This window comes from Pan troglodytes, chromosome 22, assembly GCF_028858775.2.
Source record: "Pan troglodytes isolate AG18354 chromosome 22, NHGRI_mPanTro3-v2.0_pri, whole genome shotgun sequence".
Lineage (NCBI taxonomy): Eukaryota > Metazoa > Chordata > Mammalia > Primates > Hominidae > Pan > Pan troglodytes.
In genome coordinates this window covers 17645552-17669095 of record NC_072420.2, presented here as the reverse complement: position 1 = coordinate 17669095, position 23544 = coordinate 17645552, and the positions used below count along the sequence as shown (strand labels likewise).

The 23544-nt window shown below is 34.9% G+C and overlaps 1 non-coding gene across 1 annotated transcript; it reads right to left on the bottom strand.

Annotated features, from left to right (window-relative positions):
- Positions 1–22046: 22046 nt before the first annotated feature.
- Positions 22047–22135, bottom strand: MIR125B-2 (microRNA mir-125b-2). The gene has a single exon (NR_031980.1). It is a non-coding gene; the product is annotated as a microRNA mir-125b-2 (primary transcript).
- Positions 22136–23544: the final 1409 nt, after the last annotated feature.

Below are 23544 nucleotides of genomic sequence, written 5' to 3'. Positions count from 1 at the left end.
GTGTTGGCCAGGCTGGTCTTGACCTCCTGACCTCAAGTGATCCAACCACCTCAGCCTCCCAAAGTGCTAGGATTATAGGCATATGCCACCACACCTGGTCTATGCTTTTCTGTTTTCATAATAACGGCATCATTTTGTTCAAAGGTTCAGTCTGCTCCAGGTTCCTAACTGTGGCAAGTTAGATATTATATGAAATAATAACTTTAAAATTACATATTAGGTGAAGGAGCTTAATTAAAACCTAGAAACATTCTTTTTAAAAAAAATGGTAACAATAATATATCATAATGAAGCAATGTGTTACAATAAGCAAAATGTTTATATTCTTCCTCTGGGGGCAAAAACAGCAGGAAAATAGAAATACAAGAAGTGGGTCAAAATTCCCACATTGCATTTGGTGCATTTAAGTAACACTTTTCTGGAAAAACCTCTCCAATTCCTGATAGAAAATTAAAATAGATTCAAGGAACTTCAGAATTTCAAGATAACTAGTTAAACTAATATAATACAGCTCTCAGAATTCAAAGAAGATATTTTCTAACAGCTTCAAAACAATATAGGTCTAATTTTAGTGATATTTTACTGAATAATTGGCACATTTATATATAATACCATAGATTTGAACAAAAAGCATCAATGTAAATGGAATACTAACTATATTTAATTAACTCCAATCAATATATAATGGGAAAATGTATTATTTCATTTCTACCTAGTGAGATATGGGATTAAAGTTCTGTCATAATGTGCTAACTAACTGTAAATTAAAGACTACTAATTTTTCCAGGTTGTTTTTTTCGTAAGAGGAATCAAAAAGGCACTACAGAGGTGGCTTTTCAAAAGCCATTCATTTTTGAAAAGCCACAAATAATTACATACTTCCCCCCATTCCCAAGAATACACATATACTTATGTTTTGCAAAGACAACTGACATTTTACATTGTGTCTTCATAGTTTTATCTGAACTCTGCTTCCCAGGATATTGACAGGGATGAACTATTTTCTTAGAGTAGGCTGGAATGCCTCATTGTGCTCCACCACAAGAATCCCCCCAAATTCTGATGCTTTGAAATGCTTCTGTTATCTGGTCCATATTGGTTTACTTAAGGGTCATCAAAGAAGTCCAGTTCTAAAACAATACTCCTCGTTCTTCATTCTGACAAGAAGCAAGTATTCCTCTAGATTGGAGAAGGTCTAAATATGTATCTTGTATTTGTTCAGGAAATTCTTCATACTGTTATCCAATTTCAGGTACATGAATAGAATAATCGATAGTCTGATATTCACTAGGGTAATGCTACTCAAACTTGCTCAGTTGATGGAATCACTGATGGTTAATGTTGGTTTAGTTTTATTTTTTATTTTGGAAAAATGTAATGATGACTAATTTTAATATACGTGCTTGAATATTTGATTTTTAGATGACATAACCATAATATATAGTTTTAAAATCACAAACCTCCTCCCACTAACGTCAATAAAGTCAGGTTCTCTATGTTCTGTTGGGATTTGTTACAATGTTATTTACTATCTATCTGTTTTCATAAAAAAATTTTAACAATTTCTGTCCTTTTTCTGTTATTTCTTCTCTATTTCTATTTTTATTTCTATTTTCATGAACACATACAATATTATTTATGAAGAAATCTTGCTAAAAGAAAAAAAAAAAGGAATCTGATTAAAATATTTCTGCCTAGCTCAAAGCTTACAGAAAATACAGGAAAGAAGAATATGGTTAATGACATTACAGCATATTTCAGAATGAGAGAAACAATAAAGGACAAATAACCCAGTTTCATCAATGAATAAGTTGCAAAAGATTAAATGAGAGGGGGAACCTACAGATTAAAAGGAACTTTAGAAACATGTCAATCAAATAATCCAGGGAGTTAGGAATGAGCGAATGATGTTATAAATGAAACCAGATTGGCCATAAATTGATATAATTTAATTAGTTGAACCTATATGTGTGATAAGCACATAGAGGTTCATTATGCTATTCTCTCTAATTTGCATATATTTGGAATTTTCATAATAGAAGTTTTTAAAAACAAAGGCTATCATTTACTGTGAACAGAAAGCCAAAAAAAATGTAGCAAAGAAACGTGTGGAATAATTCATTGACAACAGAGAAAACTCAACTGATTCAGTAATATTTGGACAACGGAGAGGGTTCTGCCCAGGACTTGGCTGGTGTTCCACAGATAATGTTGATCTAGAACAGAGAGCCCTCAAGAAGCAGAGAAGATTCAAAACTTCAAAACTAATGTATCTGAATTATGTGCTAATAGAAGCATGAGAAAAATATCAACATTAGCTAGAATGTAAAAAGAAATGCTTCCTTTTTAACCTTATTTCACAGACCAAACACTAAGTCATACCTTTTACAGATGTGCAGAAAGCGTTATAGATGGAGCGGAATGGGTGGAGGAGGTTGGAGAGTAAATGGTTCAGAAAGCACTTTTGTAGTGTTCAAAACAGCATAGGTTAGTCTTTTCTAACAAAAACTGAGTGTTTAAACCTAAACTGTGTATTAATGTATTTCAAGGTCCATATGCTTTTTTTTTCATTAATTTCTCTTAGATGGATGCCCATTTTGGAATCCAGTTACCCAAACTGTTGTCAATATTTTTGCCTTTTATTTCACCAGTTTTGCACAACTGGGCTGGAACAGTATTGTATGTGACCAAATAATAGAAGGCATCCATATTACTACTTCTATCTGAGTGTTTGCCTCGAGACTTGAGTGGAAAACTTTACCCTTCTGTCGGCCCATCCCTGGTCTTAGAGTGTATTCGTTGGGATTATAGTCAACTTGAACCTACTATTCAATTAATAATTGAACTATTCTCTTAAGACGCATTGTGTTTAACACTGAAGGAAACTAACACAGCTTGACCCTTGTGAAGTGTTGTGAAGAGCTGCAGTCAAGTGGAGACTTCTTTTATTCTGGTTGGAGTATTTTGTTGCTATCTTTACCTTGAGCTGGGCAGAATCGTGAATAGCTACAAAAAAATTCCTTTATCTTTGTTGCTTCAATGTTAAGAGGCCTTATTAACACAATGACATTAAAATGGGATTGAGTCTGTAGCTAAACATTTAATTTTAATGCTTGCAATAACTTAAACTAAGACGATAATAGCTACCATTTACTGAGTATGTATTTTAACCAAACACTGAACTTGAGAGCTTTCTATACAGCATTATATTTATATACTTTTTCATTATTTATTGGCATTGCAAAAGATTATCCAGCCAATTACTCCTATCAAGCCCACTACTCTTTCCTCCAGACTCTGCAATGGCAGTGAGCAGAGCTATTGTAGCTTTTAAATATGTGTTCAGCAGTGGGCTGGAACCAGCTCATACTTATTCAAGAGACTGTCTTTTCCCAACTCTACATCAAGTGACATCATTCATATTGGTAGTTTCAGATGGCCAGGATGGCAGAATTTACACTACAGAAATCAGTAAGAGAGCCAGTTGCTAAACATTTACCAACACACCACTGTATGCAACCCTCATTCATTCTCCAAGAAGAAATTTTGTCATTGGGAGTATTTGACATGGCCCAGTTATTGCCACTTTAGAGACAGTTTAAAGTTAAGACCTGACTCACTTTAAAGAGATAAAAGGAAAGAAATCAGGCTCAATAGTCATGTCACAGGTAGGCGTTCCACCCTCCAACCATCCCTGAATTTGTCTCATTTCTTGAAAGAACCAGGTGAGGGAGCTATGGTCCTATGGGCATTCTTTCAATAACTTGGGAAGAGGATTTGGGGAAGACTCTAATTCAAGGGTCAGCAAACTACAGCCTGTGGACTAAATCTGCTGATTTCCTAGTTTTATAAATAACATTTGATTGGAACACAGCCACACCCATTTGTTTATGTGTTGTCTAGGGCTGATTCCACACCTCAACAGAAGTGCTGAGTAGCGGGGACACAGACTCTACGGTCCCCAAAGCCAAAAATATTTACTATCTGTCCCTTTACAGATAAAGTATTCCATGAGTGGCTGAGGTAGGGATGTGCTTGGTATATAAATGATGCTTTATTCTGGATTTAGTTCATGTAAGAATGAGGTGAGAATAAGCTCAATTTCTTTGTTTTTCCTCAATCTGAGGAAGAGACTTGCAGAAATCTAAACTACGTGCTTAATTTTATCCTTGTGTACTCATGCAAGTTCATCATTTGGAGGAATAATTGCATTCACTATGTCACAGAAACATTCTTGTACTGGCTTCACATAGGTTGGGCTGCCCGGATACTCTACCTGGATATCTTTATTCAATTATTCATTCATTTTTTCATTCAACAAATGAATCTAATATTTATTAAAGCCCTACTAGGTTCTGGGCACTAGGGGTATACTCAGGAATAATCAAGGCTCCTGTTCAAATGGAGCTTATATTTTAGTGGGAACAGCATATACTTATTTGCTTGTTGTCTAACATAATATCAGGAAGTGATAAGTACTATGAAGAAAACTTAAAGCAGGAAAGGTGTTTCACAGTTCATGGGGGTACTTTTAAAGATGTTTAGGAAAGCTATCTCTAAAAAGATGACATTTGAGCAGAGAGATCAGAATAAAGTAAAGAAGCCAGTCATGCATCCCTGGCAGAGAAAACACAAGGGCTAAGGCTCACTAGCAGGCATGGTTGGGAAAAGGCGAGATGGAGAGTGAAAAAGGGGAAGAGTCATGAGAGACGATGCCAGTAAGGTAGACGGGGCAAGGTCATACCTGGCTTTGCAAGCAAGGAATTTTGCATGTTATTCTTATGACAGGAAAAACCACTGGGAAATTACAAGAAGGGTGCTGATTTAAAATAATTTACACTTTAGATTAGCACCCTCTCTTCTTTGTGTAGTGGAGACAACTGTGGTTGATAAAGGAGAAGACTAGTTATTATGAGGCTATTGCAACAGTACAGGCAAGAAATGACCTGAGTTTTTTGGGCTTAGGTGTTACCGGGAACCATAAGAAGACAGTTAAAAGGATTTTTGATCAAAAATGTCTGCAGACTTTCTAAGTCCTCTTTATAATTGAATGCTAACTTAGTTCTTATTACATGGAACAGAGATTGGGGAAGAATTTATACATTCATTCAACAAACACTTACTGATCTTTGATATGAAAACAACAGCTGCTATGTGCTTGAGATTAGAAGTTAAAAGAAGGTCTGTTCAGTGGAAAATAATGCGCAGCAATCAGTTCCTCACATATTAGCTCCCCTTTTTATTTTTTAAAAACTCTTCCCATTCTGACCTCAGCCTCCTCCATTAAGTTTTCTGCATCCGTGCGACAAGTCTGGGGCCATGGCTGCTCCTTGAGGCTGCTGCCTTTGAGGTGCTCTTGTCATCTAGAGTTTGAGAATGAAAGGCACGGATTAAAATAGAGTACAGTCTATGCGGGACATATGCCTGTGCACATGCGCACACGCACACACACACATACACACACACATCGTAAGTCCAATATGCAATTGTTGAATCTTCTAATCTTCCCTTTCACAAATTTTACCTGTCACTATTAACATGGTTAGGTGATCCTTCAGCCAATTAGGGTATGGAATTCCTTTAACTCATGTTTTAATTCTGGTAAACTCAACTCTCCCTATTCCTTTCTTACCTTTTCATGTTAAGCTTCTAGGTGATATACACTAAAAATTTTAAACAGATTTCCTTGAAGGTCCTTCCCATTGTTTGACCTACAAAGGTACATCTTCTCTTAGTAATTCCACAGCTCTCTGTGTTGCCATGGATATTGTGAATTCAATATCTGTTCCCAAAGTTATGTTTCTGTCTTTGTCTTAAACAAAGGGCAGCTATTTAACTGACTGAAATCTTCCAAATTCAACATGCAAAAGAAGTAGCTGGTTTTCCAAGCCAGCAAGATTTAAGCCCTGAGTGAGCATTTTGGCGTTTAGTAGAGTGGTAGCAGTGTTCCCTGTCATATGGGTCTGCCTGTGACTCCAATGGAACCTTTTAATGTCAGCTATAATTCAGGGTATATAAGAGCAGAGAGAGGAGTGTCAATGAACTGGCAGACAGTTCTCAAAGCTGAGAATAAAAGTACCCACCTAATATTTCTGAGAATAGAGGTTTTGAAATTGAAATTCTGTGGATTCCTAATTATAACAAAAGAAATTTCAGTGTGACTTAAAAATTATTAGAGACTCAAGGAAATAATATGACTACAAAAAGTTTCATGTAGTATATATAAAATACATAACTATATATCACATTGTTGTTATATTTTTTATTTTGAAAATGCTCTATGTGTACAACCTTCACTATATTTTCTTTAGTGTTATGCTAAAGATAAAAAATAAAATGAGGACTTGGTAATCCTCCTCAAGGTATGGGTGAGATACACTGGACTTCCTCTACCACACAAGCGGTGCTTAGGAGTGTGCCAGAGGAGCTTGGAAGGGTTAAAGTTTTGTCTGTGACACTGAAATTGAGGCCAGCTGTAGGTCATATTCACGTCCCAGTCACAGGAAAATGAACCTGTGAGACAGAACCTAATTATCTGCTAAACCAAAAGCCAGTCTCAGTTCAATAACTTACGACAGAGCTAGCAGCCAGATATAGTGTTACCATGGCAACTTTGGAACAAGCTCCACTGCAGTTGAGAATAAGGAGGAAGGGAAAGAGAGTGTAACCCTAAATGTGCTGTAGCCGTTTGATCTCCGACAAGTGGGTCCATCTAGGAAACCAGGTTATTCTGTATGTGACTGCCATTGTCTATTCACTTTCATATCTGCTACAATTATTGAAAAGGAAAATGCAATTACAATGTCTTCCGGGCTTAAAAACGATTCCACTCTTTAACGGCTAAATGGGAATTAATTTTAAAGAAAAAAGTATAAGCTTCCTCCTTCTCCTCCTTCATGCCATCCCTAAATACACATAAAGCAGGACACAAAGGGTGAGAAATCTTGAATACCTCATCATTGTCATGAATGAGGTTTGTGTCCATGAAATTCACTGTCAACCCTATTTTCCTCTGCCTTGCAAATGCCAAGATATTTTAAGGAAAAACTTTCAAGAATTGAAGCAATACCATTTGCTTTTCTAAGGGGTAGGAGTAGAACTGGAGGGTAGAAAAGAGAAATTTTTTTTTTCTGTGGATTCTGCCTAAACTTTCAAGTGAAATAATTTCCTTGGGATATTGAGATAAGAAGAATCAAACATTAGAGAAAGGAAAAAGCCCTGTCAGGTTGGTCATCTTTCTTCTTGCCAGTTCACCTTCATAGTTCCTTCTGGAATATCACTGGAATTTCAATTTAGGAGATGATATGGCTTTATGCACATAAAAACTTCAGAAACCAGTTACCATGAATACTGTGACAACAGCATCTCACTAAAAATATTAGCAGGTAAGAAACAAGAGCTTATCATACAGCCATATGCACTTTGAGGAAGAATTCAGAAATACATTCTCTATCTCTTTTTCATTCCCAATGGAGGCAAATCATGCTAAAGCTTGTCAGTTACAATTGTTGGATTTCAACATATTTGACAATTTTGGTATGTCATTAATGATGTAATAAGACACATGTAGCACATAATGTTATCACTTGGGGTTGCTATCCAGCTGTAATACCAAATTTGAATCACATAGATATCTACGTATAAACATATAGATATAGCAGTGTGTTTCTTTATGTATAACTCATAAAACCATTGGGTTTGGAATAAGGAGAGAAAGGAATACAGAGATGAATAATATCCTTTTCATATGCATGAATAACTTTGCAGTAATGCAAATGAGAAAACACAAAATGGAAAGTAGGTTTCTTCTAGCAGAAATATGACTAAGAACATAGCCTGAAATTTGCCAATAAATTAGACTCACTTATGATATCTGTGGATTTTCTTTAAGATGTCACATCTTTTAAAAACACTTTACCCTACCCTATTATATTATATATTCAGTATATAATTATGTAAATATGGAAATCCACAACTTCAAATTCCTTTAAACTGCCACGATGCAAGAAAGGGAGCTTTAGGATTGTACGACAGAAGGTGTGTTGAGATGTGGGGGCAGAAAAGCAATACAAAGGGCAAAATCAAATTTCTGATTAATTTCCAGGTAGAAGTAACCTAACCTCTGCTTATGACCCTAACTTAATTTATTTTCAAGTAAATGAAGCCAGAAAGTATACCCCTTTCTAAGATAGATGTTTCTGAGATCAGATTATTAAAAGGCTTGCAAAGATGCCAACTAAAACAATGAAGTTCAATACATTCTTTGGATCCTGTTACTCCTAATATAAGTTTTTCTCTTAATCTTTTCACTTACATAAATTAGTTAGGAAAGTAAATGAAGCAATTTTATCAGAAGAACATCTGAAAGAGCTATTGATTTAAATGCTTTTACATTTTAGCCTTATCACACATGATTACCTTGCAGATATGAGTTTAGTAATGATGCAAAGCACCAAATTTCACTGGATTCTCTGTTCCACTTGAATTCTTGGGAAAGATACTAGAAGCACTAACAAATAAATCATTCTTTTTTTTCTCTTGGTGTGTTTAGTCAATGATTTTGAAAAGATGTGCCACGACAGTCTTTCTGAACTGTTTCTTCACACATTTTCTTTAGCACCATCATCAATATTTCTTACAGGCTTGTGGGTAGGTGTGTCTCTGTGTGTTTATGCTTTGTGTTCTGTTGTTGTAGTGTGTTTGTTTTTAAAAGTCTCGCTGTCACCCAAGCTGGAGTGCAGTGGTGCGATCTTGGCTCACTGCAACCTCTGCCTCCCAGGTTCAAGCAATTCTCCTGCCTCAGCCTCCCAAGTAGCTGGGAGTCATGCGCCACCACGCCTGGCTAATTTTTGTATTTTTAGTAGAGATGGAGTTTCGCCATGTTGGCCAGGCTGGTCTCAAACTCCTGACCTCAGGTGATCCACCTGCCTCAGCCTCCCAAAGTGCGAGGATTACAGGCATAAGCTACTGCACCTGGCCTGCTTTGTTTATTTCTAATTATAATCTTAAAATACTAAGTGCGATCTGTGTGAAGCATATGCTCCAACCAGCATAAAGGCCTTGATATGTTCAATTAACATTAAAAAAAATGTAATACAATAAATTATAGCTGAAATTAATTTTACAACTTAAAATAATTTGCTTTCCATATGGAAGGTATTTAATGTATTTGTTGACTGAGTAAGTGAATAAATGAGCCTATCTGCTAAGGATCAAGTACTTGATTATCTGCATAAAGACAGAGGAAAAAGTAAAGTCTGAATGAAACTTAGGAAAAACAAAAAAGACTATGTCCTATGCTACCCCTGGATAAGCTCCATGAAAAAAACATTCCAGTTTTCAAGGTTCTTAATTCACTCACTGAAAAGGAAAAGAAAATCTAGAACAATAGTTATTACTATTGTATCTACAATATTAAAATGGACTAGAATATTCTAGAATGTATGAGAACTTAGTGTATAATAAAGGTGGAATTACACATCTCTGATTTTCACTCCCTCCCCTAGAGGTTGTAAAACTAGCAGTGAAATAGGGAATATTTGCCTATATTCAATTTTCTCTTTTCTCTCTAGGACACTAACGACCACTAGTGTAAAACTAGGAGTGAAATAAGGAATATTTGCCTATATTCAATTTTTTCTTCTCTCTCTAGGACACTAGTCTCTTCACTGACCCCAGTCTAGAAAGTATCATGGTGTTCTATATGATGGATGACTACCTTCAGATCATATCCTAAAGTCTTCTCTATTTGATAGTTAACTATGATAAGTTCTATGATCCAGGTCTCTAGGATTAGGCTAATATTTCTGGCCATGAACTTTAGAAATTAAAAGTAAAACCATTTATTTTTCTTGTGAGTCTATCTCTTCCAAACCAGACCAATTTGTTTAGAGCTCATTACACTTGCTATAAGTTTAAAAAATAAGCTACCAGTCACTTCAAATCTTCTGTTTATTCTGTTCTTGATTGCATCTTCCTTCCCATGAAAGAAAGAAATGTTATAGATCAAATGAGCGGAGAACAATAGAGCAACAGCATAATGTTAGGAGGTAATTATTTTGGTTTAAGTTTTCCAGATATCATTCAACTATACAGTCAATCACTTGACTCTGTTAATTCTACCTTCTAAATTTTCTCTGATCCCTCTTTGCCTTGCTAATCCCACTGCCATCACCTTCATTCAGGCCATTATCATCTGTTCCAATGAATATACCCAGGGAATCACTACATATAATTATATGTATGTGTATTTATCAACATAGTAGTGTTTATATTAGTTAAAAATAAGGTGGAAGTAAATTCAATGTACACCTGTGAGCTGACTGGTTAAATAAATTATATTAGTGTATCATAAAACAATAACATAATAAGCATATGATAAAATAATATGTGGCAAAGTATTCAGTATATAACAATTGAAAAACAAGTTACAAAAGATTATAAAAATATTGAGTGCATGTATGTGATGGTGGAGAGAGATAGAGCACATGAGTTTACATTGTATGATAATAGGAGATATTCTCTGGCTGATGAGACTCATAGTTGTTTTTGTTTTTCTATTTAGTCTGGAATTTTTCATTTTATAATTTTATAAAATGAACATTTGCTATCATCGATCTGTAAGAGTTTGTTACTTTTTCTTTTGTCCTTCCCCAGACTTTATTTTGTAAAAAACCTAGTTATCTTTAGATAATGTGAAAATATCTTAAATTGTTTTAAAATGGTTCAAGACTAGTAGGCTTAGTAACATTGGAATAGGTTTAACTGCATTTGCAACCAGTAATATTATCTTTCCAGTTGAACATGGAAGTGTTCTAATCTTTTCAGGATATGAATCACCTGTGTAAGACAGGTGTTAAAATGTGTCATAAGTTATGTTATAAAGAAATCTGTACATCTTTCTAAGCAAAATATATTATTTAAGGAGAAGGTTGAGATAAATGTCCTCATATTATGGTTGGGTTCATTTATTATCAGATGCTTCAAAATTGTTGATGTTCATTATGACAGGTTGATAGTTTTTCTTCAATATCTACTGCTTTTTTTCTTCTGATTTTTAGCTGGGTAAATAACTACCTAGAATTAAGACTGCATTTTCATGCACCCCTCCGCTCCAAAACTTTGTGTAACTTGTGATTAAGTTCTAAGGACATAGTAGATTCTGTTTATAAAAATCCAAATTGTTTCCTTAAAAGGGAGTGAAGTGCCTTTATTTTTCTCCTTGCATTTCTACTAGAGCAACAAGATGGAAGCAACCTGATCCCTAACTTCAAAAGTGTTCAACTATGTTTCTAGAAGAATGATTTCTGAAGCTATGTAGTCATCTCTAAATTTTTCACTACTGCTTCAACAACTTCCTGTGGTGCCACATTCACACCATGCCTAATATCAAAGTTCTATTAACTGAAATACAAGTCTAAGAGGAAGTTAATGCTAATTCACAAAAGGAATATGATGATTCTAATTCTTTTAGTATCAACAGGTAGAAAAACTTTATGAAATCTTCTCTGCCTTTCTTTCTTGCCACAAATTTCATCCCTATGCAATCTACTCTGTCATGAAATACTTCCAATTGTAGATTCATGAACTTTCTCCCATTTACTTCATACTAACTGGCCCTAGTAGTTCTTAATTTTGGGTGATTTTAGTCTTTGAAAATATTATATACATGGTTAGATCACCTTTTCCAGAAAAAAAATAGACATACACTCAAAATATTACATGCACTCTCATAGGAATATAAAACCCCAAAAGTCTAGGGGCATGTGAAATTCATGTTAGGAAACCCTGGTTTATATCTCCATTTTTGTTCTTCCTACACATTGCAATAGTCTTTATTTCTATCTAATAATCCCTTATATTTTCTCATTTCAGCATTCTCTATCCAACTCTTTCTCAATTTGTGTGTTAGCCAGTCATCTAGGAGCTTTTACAAAACACACCTGCACATTCTCTACCCCAGACCTAGTGAGTCAGAATTTAAGGGGTAGGAAAAATGGTGTGTCTACATAAAGCTTGCTCAGTAATTCTGACAGGTCCTCTGGATTGGAGTATTAAGCCATATTGACTGGAAACAGATTAATCTTGCACTTTACATCCTTGCGTCTGTCCCCAAATATTTAAAAGGTCCTCAGTGCCTACTCCATTGTAAAATTGCACAATCCCCAGGAGAACCTCCCTGAACTCTGTAGCTACTCCATCAACTGATTTCAGCTTACTTTTTATTAGGCACTCAATTACTAACTTTCCAACAATGCACCTAACTTTGCAACAACATTCATTGCCAAACATAGCCCAGCTTTCCTGTTCCTGCACATTTGTATATACTGTATAGTCTCCCAGAAACCCAAGCCCTTCCATCACTTTCTCTAGAAATCCTTCCTATCTAGGGACCAGCTAAATGCAGCCTCCACCAAGGAATTGTTCTTGATTTTCAATGACTAAAATAAATGACTTTTCAGGCCAAGCGCGGTGGCTCACGCCTGTAAACCCAGCACTTTGGGAGGCCGAGGCAGGCGGATCATGAGGTCAGGAGATCGAGACCATCCTGGCTAACACGGTAAAACCCCATCTCTACTAAAAATACAAAAAATTAGCCAGGTGTGGTGGCGGGAGCCTGTAGTCCCAGCTACTCTGGAGGCTGAAGCAGGAGAATCGCTTGAACTCAGGAGGCAGAGGTTGAAGGGAGCCAAGATCGTGCCACTGCACTCTAGCCTGGGTGACAGAGCGACTCCATCAAAAAAACAAACAACCAAAAAAAAAAAAAAACAACAACAAAAAATGCCTTTTCTAGAATCCCAAAACATCAGAACGTTGTGTTTACATCTCCTTTGTGGATAGATCACTTTCTGACTTGATAACATTTTGTTTTTTAAACAAATTCTCATAAGAACGTATTTTGTAAAGAAGGAATTCTAATTTTATTTTGTATTTCCCACCTACCGTAGCATAGGATCGTGTTCTTTTTTCTTTTTCTTTTTCTTTTTCTTTTTTTTTTGATGGAGTTTTGCTCTTGTTGCCCAGGCTGGAGTGCAATGGCGCAATCTTGGCTCACCACACCCTCTGCCTCCTGGGTTCAAGCGATTCTCCTGCCTCAGCCTCCCGAGTAGCTGGGATTACAGGCATGTGCCACCATGCCTGGCTAATTTTGTATTTTTAGTAGAGATGGGGTTTTTCCATGTTGGTCGGGCTGGTCTCGAACTCATGACCTCAGTAGGATCATGTTCTGTATAGATTATGAATGAATGAGTAGATGGATAGAAGAATGAATAAAAAGATTTAAGGGTTGGGAATCCTGTTTGTAACTGTGTGTAGTTTCACTGGTTCCTAGGGCTTTACAAAATAATGAATTTAACAATCAAAGTTTATCTGTTTAAAATTATGATTTGAGACAAAGTTGAGGACTAACAATGAAGATGAAGAGAAATCATCACAAGGCATTGTGGTAATCCCTCCATACTTAAAAAAGAGAGATAGGTAAGGTTAACATTTTCCATTAATATTGTGTCTAGAAGACCAAGGCTTTACTGAGCTTAGATCACTCTTGGAGAGGGATCAAGACAAAACACCAGGAAAGAAGAAATGTCTTCCCCTCCATGCTTTTAAAGAAATGGTAGTATTCTTCTAAAGGAGAAAGATGTAACAGAATAAGTATATTAAAGATTTTAAACATTCAATGCCAAGCTCCTAAAAGCCCTAAAAAGAATTTCTTTTCATACTAGTAAAGTATGAAATTATTTCTGTGTCACTTGGGTCGAATGGTCAAAAGATCTGATGCAATTTAATGCAAGGTCCCATCTAACATAATTAAGTACTTTTAAGTCATCATTGGCTCTAGAATACTTAAAATTTAAAGCTTAAAACTTTCTTGTTATGTCTAAGAACGTAAAAGTGAAAATACTTTTCAAAAGATTTTAAGTTTCATTGAGACCTGCTTGATTGAAGTGCAAAATCACTTGATAATTGCTAATATTTATTATCAGGTAATCAAAGGTTAATCTGGATACGTGTGTACACAGCTTGTACTTTTAAATCAGAGAATATTTTACAAAAGTTTTGCAAAACTAAACAGCATTGGCTGCTATTGCCATTTTAAAAACTATCAGTGCTTATTAGTGATTTTTCTTACATAAAACTTTAAAAATCAATTTTCTCATGTTAGGAATGAAGAAGGAAGTAAGAATATGGTTTTATAGCTTTAAAAAGTCATAATATAACACTCAAATAATCCTCTGATGATCATGGAAATCCCAAATAAGTCTCAAGAAGACACAAGAAAAGGCTTGGAGTAGTCACCCAAGATTTGTGAAATGAAATTGATTTCCATTCAAATCAGGTCTTTTACTCTTCTTGAAAATGTCAAGGTGTCAGCCTTGGCCATTACGAGACTGTGATTTATAGTTGAGACAAAGCGATAGTACCAGCTGACTGTCTGGAGCCACGGTACAGTGTCTGGCAAGGCTGCCGATGACAGCCATCTCTTTTCTTAACCAATCAGCAAGGCTTAAGTAAGACCCGAGTCTTTTTTCCTCCGTCTTGATAAGAAAATGATAAAATACAATCTGGAAGATTTACTTCGTGGGAAATAAACAAGCATTGTGAAGGGAAGTAGGTATCATTTTTCCACGGACTAAATTGCAAACATTATTTATGGCAATCTATATTTCAGCCCTTTAGAAATACATATTCATAATAGGACCATAAACAGATGTTCCAAATATGACAACTTATTTTAATATACTGGAAGCCACAGCATAATTTTGTAATTTGATTAATTAGTAAGAAGAATTGTGAATGTTAAAATACATTTTCAAACTCTCTAAATTATATTTATGGCTTTGCTCATCTGCATCACAACAAAAGCCCAAAATGTTTTGCATTAGAACCATTATTCATAGTAAATTAATCTCTTTCTCATTGAGAAAGATTCCTAAATAGTAGTTCTTGACAGTAAAATGTTAAAAACCACCCAGGTCATACTATGATAAACAAAAGAGCAACAAGGTAAAGGATATGGAATAAGAATCTAACATCCTTATTTTATAACTGTAGCCTTCATATATACATCATACACACAAACACACACACATATGTATATATAATGCATATATATATGTATAATAGTAGTAGAGGAAGAAATTAATTCATAAACAAAAATACAAATTTCCAAGAATCAGCACTAATTATCTCTAACATTAGAGGTAAAAGTGAGGAGGATATAAAATTTGCTGTAAGGAAATGGTCTGATCATATGGTGGTTAAGGATAGACACAATAGGCTACAGAAAAAAATAATCATCTCTTCTTTACCAAACAATTTCTAGTAATCTTAAATAATTTTTAAAATTTCAAATTCCTAAATGAGACCAAATGCTGACTTTCCTGGTATATGTCATATATTACATGCTTATGGAAAGTGTTAATAAAAGTAATTAATCACATGACACTCAAGGTTGAGATTTGCTGCAGCCGATGTTTTATAATTTCCATGCTGTAAGAGGACATTTGGCAAAATAAACTAATGTTGCCTACACATTGATAGGTACCAGTGAGTTTACCAAGACAAACATTTTCAAAAGCCTATCAATCATCATTATACTCAGTAATTAAAAAATGTGTAGTGGTGGTTGTGTGTTCCATTACATTCCCGCCTGCTTTAAATTCCTTTCACTTTCTACCACTGACAGACCCTCACTCATTCCTCATGACCTTGATAGGCTAGTCTTCTTTTGCCTCCCTACATTGGCCATCCAATCAGAGTAGTCCTTGTTTATCAAATAAGTGGATCCACATATGGGCATGTCACCAAAACAGAGCCAATCCAAGATTTTCTGACAACTGAAATTGATGTTGGCATAAAGAGAATCTTTTTGTTTGTTTATTTTTCCTGGATTCGCAGGCTGTAGGATGATGCATGATGCAAGTCTGAAGCTGTATGTGGCCATCTTTGCCACCACATTCAGAAAGCTTACCTGAGAATGAAGTCAACACTGGAGAGAAAGAGAAAGAAAGAGGGAGAACATATCAGGTGAGAGGGAGAGGCAGAGCCAGCAGAGAGAACTTGGGGGAGGGTGGGAAGAATAGATGCATTAATAAATAAATATCTTATTTTAAGCTGACAAATTATACTGCGGAACTGATGAATTCCATGTGGGTTTCATTCTCAGGTAGACTCTCTCCACAATGGCAACAAAGATGGTCACTAGCAAGTCCAAGCCTCCATTCTCTTTAAAACTTGCAATCCTTGAGGACAAAGAAAAACGATCTTTTTTTTCCAATATCTATGTTACTTCTAAAAGAAGATATTAAGGAAAGCCTGTATGAAATTTCATTCGTCAGTCAAGACCATACTGGCCTTGAATAAAATTTATAAGCAGGGTTTTTTTTGTTTTTTTTTTTGAGACGGAGTCTCGCTCTGCCGCCCAGGCTGGAGTGCAGTGGCGCGATCTCGGCTCACTGCAAGCTCCGCCTCCCGGGTTCACACCATTCTCCTGCCTCAGCCTCCCAAGTAGCTGCGACTACAGGCACCCGCCACCACGCCTGGCTAATTTTTTGTATTTTTAGTAGAGATGGGGTTTCACAGTGTTAGCCAGGATGGTCTCGATCTCCTGACCTCGTGATCCGCCCACCTCGGCCTCCCAAAGTGCTGGGATCTTTATAAGCAGTTTTTATAAAGAAAGTGAACATTGTGATTAATAAAATATATATTCTTATAGATGTGGGTATTCCTTATAGACACACATGTCTTATAGATAGGTAAATAATGGGCAACGATAATTTCTTGACTCAATCACTAAGAGATAAGGTAGGGATCACTTTTTTATCTCTTAAATTTAGAAACACACAGTCCTATTATTTATCAGCAAATTGCTCTTTCAGAGTTACAATTAAAATATTTTAAATCGTAGAGCTGAATGTGAGAAAATGAACTAGAAAGAATAAAGTTGAATATTTTTCTTTCAAAGTAAGATGAGCATTTGTTATATGTCTAATTGCTAAAAAAAAAAAAAAAAAAAATACATTATCTCTTTGTCCCATAAATATATTTGGTTGTTTTTAGTCAGTGCACTAGGTGGCCCTCACTAGAGAACATCCCATGGAAAGAAAACACGTTTTCTTTAAACATAAGATACAATTCCTTTGAGATTCTGTTAATCACTTTTCCTCTCTAATTGAAAAAGTCACCACATAAATTAGAGTACAAATTTCATTCTTCTAGAAAGAACCTTAAAAGTTGACATTTCTTTGAACAATTGTTTCAGAAATCCTTTTTTAAGTACATTTTCATTTTCTGGCATGGCTTGAATTGAATTCTAAACTTTCTGCTGCTTGTCCTCTAAGCCCCTCTGGTGAATTTAAATAGGCTTCCCTATATATTTAGTACATTGAAGAATTCTTTGTTGCAGTGCCTACTCTGCTTTATTATTAGAGAGCTGCCTCGGAAGTACAGCAGCCAGTTTGTTTTCTGCCATTAATAAAGAGTCTACTTTTTTTTTCCATTTCTTTGAAGAAGTTGAAAAGGCTCCATGTTGGGTGGGAGGGGGGCCAGGAAGAGAGGGAGAAATGGAGGGAACTGACTGTGGTGTAATCCCTCAACAAAAACTGTTGTCTAAAGTAGAAACCTCCCCGAGGTTTACAAATGCCCAGGCTGGGCTTTAGCATGATGTATAAGACAGTAATAAGTTAGCTACAGACTGGTCTTCCCACCCCCAAGACTAGGAAGTGTACTACGAGTAAGGCACTGCATTTCAAAATTCTACAAAATCAAATGCTTCCATTGGCTAATGTTTCAATGCCACCCAAGTATTTTCTCAAAGATGTCCAGAAGCTGTAAAAACAACCACAATGTAAATCTATAATTTCTTATACTTCACTTATATGTCTAGAACAAATACATAGAAGAATTTCATAAAGACCTACCAATTTGGATGTATAAACTACTAATGTTGACCCATGGCCTAGGGAAAGCGAATTCAAAGGCAAGGACAGATGATTCCACAGAGTAGTCACTTGAGGCTCACAAATCATCAGACACCTATTGACAAAGAGGAGAAACTTCTCAGAAGAGAGGCAAAGTTAAATCTATCAATCAACACAAGAACCCAAAACACCTCAAAAACCTTATATGGCCAAGACAAAACCTAGGAAGTTTTTATTCTTATTTACTTGACCTAATGAATATAGTCCATGATTATTTTTATACCTGTTTTGTTTGTTTAGAAATTAATTATTAAGGTAACAGATTTAAAGTCACATTACTTATATCAATAATGAAAAATTTAGTTCACCTTATCAGAATTTTTCACTTTTAAGTTGTCCATAAAATATGCATGAAATTAACTGTTTATATAAAATGAAGCTATTTAATCTTAAATTCACTTAATCTCAATTACCTTCAAGTTCCACCTGCTTTCAAATTCCTACAAGTAAACTATTACATACAAGTTAATATTATTGGCTGATAATGTACATCATAAAGTCACATTTAACATGTAGAGATGTGGAGAAAAGCAACATTTAATGAAAATTGAAGCTAGCTCATTGAAGAAATGGTGTGAATCATTTTATGAAGATATCTCAATTTTTACACTGTTTTTACTAAACCTTTCAAGAAATAAAGACATATAGGAAATAAATATGTGACCGACTGTATAGTTGGTCACTGAAAGATAAGAAAACCAGGATGATGATAGATAATAAAGGTACCTAAGTTTCTGCACACTAAATATGTATTTGCAGCGCTACACTAAAAGTCTATTTCTCAAATGTTTACAAGGGCCCAGGATTTTTTTTTTTTTTTAAACTTCTCTATATTAGGAACTTTGTTTTCCTTATCCAAATGCAGTCTCTAAGGGATCAGTGGGATTTGAGTGCTAAGTTAAATGTCTAGTAAAAAATTAAACAAAAGAATTCAAGCAATCAAAATGATGCCTGCATTTGCTGCCTACAGAAATGTAGGCTGCATTGCATGTGTAAATGGAAAGAAAATTTGGGCGTTAGCTAACCCTTTATATACTGCTTTTCTCAAACTCATCCAAACATGACAGCTTGTAAAACCATTTATATATTTAAGGTGTATTAGACCAAGCCTAGGCACATGTACCAGCTTGTCCATTTGAAGAGGAGTTTAAGGCAGAACATACCCTTTCTAATTTCATTAGTAATTAACTTGTGCTATAATTCTCCTGAGATACTTATTTCTCTTCAAGACACTATTAATGTAGCCTAATGCTTAAATGATTTAAGAATATCTCTACACCTCTTCTGTAGCTCCACTGGAATACTAAACTGTTTGGGACTTTTATACTGAAAAAGATATTGATCCCATGAACCCTGAAATGAAATATAATCATATTTAGATTTGGCAAAATTTCAGAGTGGCTTCCTTGATGGATCCTAAAAGGCTTTAAAAAATGCTATTTTGGAAAATTGATGTTTTCCTTACAGAGATTAAAAGTTAAAAGCATGAATATCACAATATTATCTGAGCAATACAAAAGAGACAAAAGAAAAGCTAATACTTCATTGGTCTTTGGTAGATGTTGAAGTTGAATGATGATTTTTTTTGCCAAAAAAAGGAACTTGAAGTTCACAGTAAATTAACAAACAATATGGGAAAGAAAATGAATCAGGCAGGGGTTAGTATATTTATGTAAAACAGTGATTGGCTATTTCAAAATTAAAATGTACAAATAAGCTGGTGTCAGAAAGGAGATGATTCCTCATTTCCACCGCATTGAGCAAGCTCACATCGGCAGCAGACAGCCCTTAATATATGCGTCTGGCTCAGGCTGGTCTCCCAACCAGGAAGCCATCGAATTGTTAATATCACTGCTTTTTTTTGCATGCAACACACATCATTTTCTCGCTCTTTGTTGTAGATCTCTCCTTTTTATTTTAAGCTTAGTATGATCTGATTTTCCAAATCATATCATAAAGCCCTAAAACAATATTATCCTGTGACAGCTGAGATAGAAATGCAGAAAAAGTGGCATCTGTCTATGCACATACAGCATAAAGTAGCCTACATAAACAAAGTCACCCACTTAAATCTATATACACCTTTATGAAGTAAAAGAAAAGCTTTATCAATGACGCTCTCGAAAGACTGTTCATATAGGAGGGTTACATAGAGAAGTTCCAATTGTGCAGGATTATCAGTAAAAAACATTTTATATGTTTATGGTGAAAATGAACAAACATGACTGCATTCTCAATTCAGTTTTGGTATATTTCTTTTATGAGACAGAAGTTAATATATAGTGTGGTTCATGAATATGATAACATTAAAAACTTTTCACGTTTGAATAACCTATATCTGATATCACTATAGCCAATAAACATCTACCCCTTACATTGTTTTGGAACTAACTTGATGGAACCTTTCATAGATATTATTTATGATCATGTTAAAACAGATGTCAGTAAACACATACTTGTATGTGATATTCTTTTTTACAAGAAGTACTTTCAGATCCATTGTGTGAACATTGCTATTAAATGTAATCAAGCTTCCGTGTACATGTAGACACACATACATAGATTTCTTTGTATTAAGAAACTTATGGTTTTAAAAAATACTCAATTCCAATGAGAATGAGGTCAAAAGAAATCAAAGATAAATACTACCAAAACTCTTTACTGTTTATATTACCTCCTTTCATTTGGAGCTTTAAAACTTATATTTATACATATACATACACACACCTAAAATTTCAGAACTTCTAGATAAATGAAGTAGATGATATAAATAAAGAATCTGAATAGGTACAGTGTGCATACATGCTTAAACATATTCTGCATGCTTTATATAGATGTGTATGTTTATGATATTGTTATAGTAATTTTTAATAACTATGACTAATAGATGATTTGTATTCTGTAATATTTCAAGTAGGTATTATAAGAAATTTTAAAAAAGATGAACAAAGACTCCATACAGTATTCTAAAATACATTCATAAATTTATTTTAACAATGCAGAAGACACATAATTTATGGCACCCATCTAAGGCAATAGTTAAAAGAATGAAGCCACTTTGTTGCTTCTATTAAGGAAAGTCTGTCATCTCCATTTTGAATCTTGATATTTGTAACATTATTGTAAAATTTTTAAATAGATTTAGCATACTGATTCTATCTCCAAGAAAGACATATCTGATGTGGCAATGGCTATTAAACTTTCAAATATGACATATTACTTATGGTTGGAATAGTTACCTCTGATAAAGCTAAAATTCTTATAAAACTAAAACTATGCAGTTCATTTGCAGTTGCTAGTCAAAGCAGTTTGACTTCATAGGTGGCGTTTACTGTTTTATCTCACGTAGGCCCATGATATGTACACAGTAAACTGTAAAAAATTTTAAAAAGACATATTTTCCCAGATTATTGGTGAAACTTTCACTCTTGGACTCTCGTAACAAAATAATTGTTAGAATTGTTAAGACATATAAAGTATGTTGGTTGGATAGAAGACTCAGAAAAGCCCTGGCAATAAATACAAAGTATAAAACAGCATTCTTCTTAAATCGGTAGTAAAATCTAATAGGGTCAATAAAGAAGATTGTAAATCATGTTATTTCTAGGCCTCAAGCATGATTATAGCTGTATATGACATAGTCTGAGCCATAGTTATATGGAGGCATACAGGATTTATTTAAGTAGCTAATGTATATATTTCAATGCATATGACAAGTTATAAATATAATCCCCTCTCTTCATTAACTGAAGAGATACCCTCTTATACTAGCCACCTTAAAATGCACCAAAAGGAGCATTTTAAAACACTTATATTTTAATTTTGCTTCTTACACAGGTTTCTTATATTGCTTTTGTATGATCGTTATAATACAAACGCCATTTCAGTGCAACTGTGTAATCACTTTAGAGTACAGTTTCTGACAATAGTATTTTTGGGGGTGGGTCATGGTGAAAACATTGCTGATGATAAAGAAAAGCATTGTTCTTTTCTCCTAGGCAGAATCTATGTATGTTCTTTTGTTCTGGTGGTAACTGCAGACAATCAATAAGGTCCAAAGCTGCTGGTTCCCCTCCGCCTAGGTCCCAAGAGCCTGACTTGTGATGTTACTAAAATACCTCACAAGTTAGGGTCTCAGGGACTAGGAAAAGTCTGGTTTGATGCGGTAGAATTCTTCTTCCAGAAATAAGGATAGCTTAGAAATTACAGTTGGGTTCACTTAGACTTTTACCTGTAAATACTATTTAAAATACTTCAGTAGAAATATATATGATATATAAAAGTTAGGATGAGCTGAGTAATCACGACGACCATTTATAGACTAATTCCAGACCTTAAAATAATGAAGAATATGAGAAACAATGCAGACAATGAACAGTTAAGAGTCATTCCATTAGATCCAAAGAAAGAGACTAAACATGGGTTAAAATCTGCTTCTAGCAGATTTGTACAGCAACACCATAGCCTCTATTACATTAAAGAAGGATTATATGCCAGTTAATGGGACCCTAATTGAAATTTTGCTTCTCATTACACTGTTATACAGCACAACTGGTAAGGTGGGCCCAGGACATATAATACTTTAAATCGGATTTAAATATATACCGTTGCAGTTAAGAACAAAACAAAAACTTTTCTGCATGTCATAATTTAATACCTCTGAAGCTTGATTTTTCTCTTTGAATCTCCAAACTATTCAGACAGCAAATATTTCCACGCATACTCTGTAGTTATTTGAGCAATGCCACTTAATAAACATGTAATTTAAAATGCTGGCAACATCATAAAAAAACCATGATTCTATTTCTTGAATAATTACATTATTATAAAGCTCAATACTTTTAAAAATACACAACCCCAATCCTGTATATTCACTGAATTTCCTCCGATCTTTTAGCCTTGTTTGTGGTTCGAGAACAGAATTTGTACTTTAGGAATGATCCAAGGTTTAGTAGCATAGAACGCAGGGTAAAACAATCGGACCAGCCATAATATAAAAGTCCTGGCCACAGAAGTGGAATCTGGCTCTTCTGAGGTGGTTGATCTTAAAAGGGAAAAGAGGAGGAAAAAAAAAAAATGGAAAGAATTAGAATGTTTTCCTGTAGAACAGGTGAATCATCCATTTCCAAGTAAGCTGCAAGGAAAGCTATACTGCACAAAATATTTGCTAACTGGCCCCCCTCCTCCACCCTAGTACCACACCCCTTTCCAACCACCACCCCCCACCCCCTGTCCAGATCTTTACTCTGCCTTGTAAGACTTTAAATATTCTGCTCCATGATGTAATGCATCATTATATAAGATCTCTTTCTGTTTATCATTTGATTTCCCATACTGAATCACTTATGGCTTAAAATAAATAGTTAAAAAACAAAAACCAAAAAAACAAAAAAGCAGCACTCACAAAAAGCGAAAAAATAAAACCGCCCTTAGATCTAAGTCCATGCTTTTCCCTAAAACTGAATATGGCTTTACAATTTTTGACCATAGCATTCAACCAATTATCAGAATGAAAAATCTCACCCCTCCATAAAAATGACATTAACATAATTATACCACCCCCATC